The sequence below is a fragment of the Neophocaena asiaeorientalis genome, unplaced genomic scaffold, assembly GCF_003031525.2.
Source record: "Neophocaena asiaeorientalis asiaeorientalis breed wild unplaced genomic scaffold, Neophocaena_asiaeorientalis_V1.1 scaffold40, whole genome shotgun sequence".
Taxonomy (NCBI): domain Eukaryota; kingdom Metazoa; phylum Chordata; class Mammalia; order Artiodactyla; family Phocoenidae; genus Neophocaena; species Neophocaena asiaeorientalis.
In genome coordinates, this window is record NW_020185335.1 from 11,369,210 (window position 1) to 11,370,632 (window position 1,423).

A 1,423-nucleotide genomic window follows, 5' to 3' on the forward strand; every position below is an offset into this window, starting at 1 on the left:
AAGCTATCGAAGAACTCTTACAAGCCAATAAAAAGACAACTCAATTAAAAAATGGGTAAAGGATCGAAATGGACATTCCTCCAAAGAAGACATAAAAATGTCCAATGAACACATGAAAGGATGCTCAACATCATTATCTTCAGGGAAATGCAAATCAAACCACAATGAGATGTCACTTCACACCCACTAGAGGGCTATCGTCAGAAAGATGAGTAACAGTAACTGTTGGTGAGAATGTGGAGAAGCTGGAACCCCCATACACTGCTGGTGGGAATGTAAAACGGTGAAGCAGCTTTGGAACAAGAGTTTGGCGGTTCCTCAAAAAGTGAAGCATAAAACTATAGGGTTTTACTCCGCGGTGCCAACCCAACAGGAGTGAAAACTTATGTCCACACTAGAAATGGTACATGCGTGCTCAAAGCAACGCCATTCACAACAGACAAAAAGTGGAAACAGCTCAGTGGTCCATCAAGTGAGGATTAACACAATAAGACCTATCCATCCGACGGAGTGTCATTCAGGTCTAGAAAGGAGTGAAGTACGGAGACAGCTGCAACATGGATGAATCACTATGACGCACTCCGCGAGAGCAGCCAGTCCGCCAAGGCCATGTATTATACGACGCCCTTTTTATGAAATGTTCATAAATTCATGGAGACAAATTCATGGAGACAGCACATCAGTGGTTGCCTGGGGCTGTGGGAGGGGGGAATAGAGGCTGACTGGCTGCTGGGTAGGAGGTTTCTTTTGGAGGCGATGAAAACGTTCTGGAATTATAGCGGTGATGGTTGCACAACCTTGGAATATACTAAAAACCACTGAACGGTACACTTTTAAACAGAATTTTGTAGGACGTGAATTACATCTCAAAAAAATACTTCACAGGTTGACTCAGAAGCCATTCCAGGTTGTCATCAAAGAGAAATGGACAGGTGGGCAAGAGCCCGTTACACACTTTTTAGCTTCATATAGGTAATGCGTATTTATTGAAAATTTTCTTCACCAATAATGGTGAAACCAAGACCCAAATTACAAAACACGATGGCAGTCGGTACTTATAAAAATAAAGCGAAGGGCTATGTTTCACAGATTTGTGCAAGTTTCTGTCAAAATCTCAGTCTGTCCTCTCATCAAAAAGGAGATCACGGCATCTGTGTTGTTCCTCATGACGTAATAGTAAAAAACTGCGTCCTGTTGGCAAAAAAAAATAGCTTTGCTTCCATACAGCACAAGTCTTTAAAGTGACTTTTCCCCAACAATAAATATAGAAAATAGCCTTTATGGAGCACGTCTAGCTTGGTCAGAGCCGTTTCCTCCCCGACAGCCTTTAGAAGTCGTCCGAGTCTTTGGTGCACGGGCGGCCGGCGAGGTCTAAGTCCAGGCTGCCCCGCGGGGCCCTTCCGTGGCCCCGCGCCCCGCACGA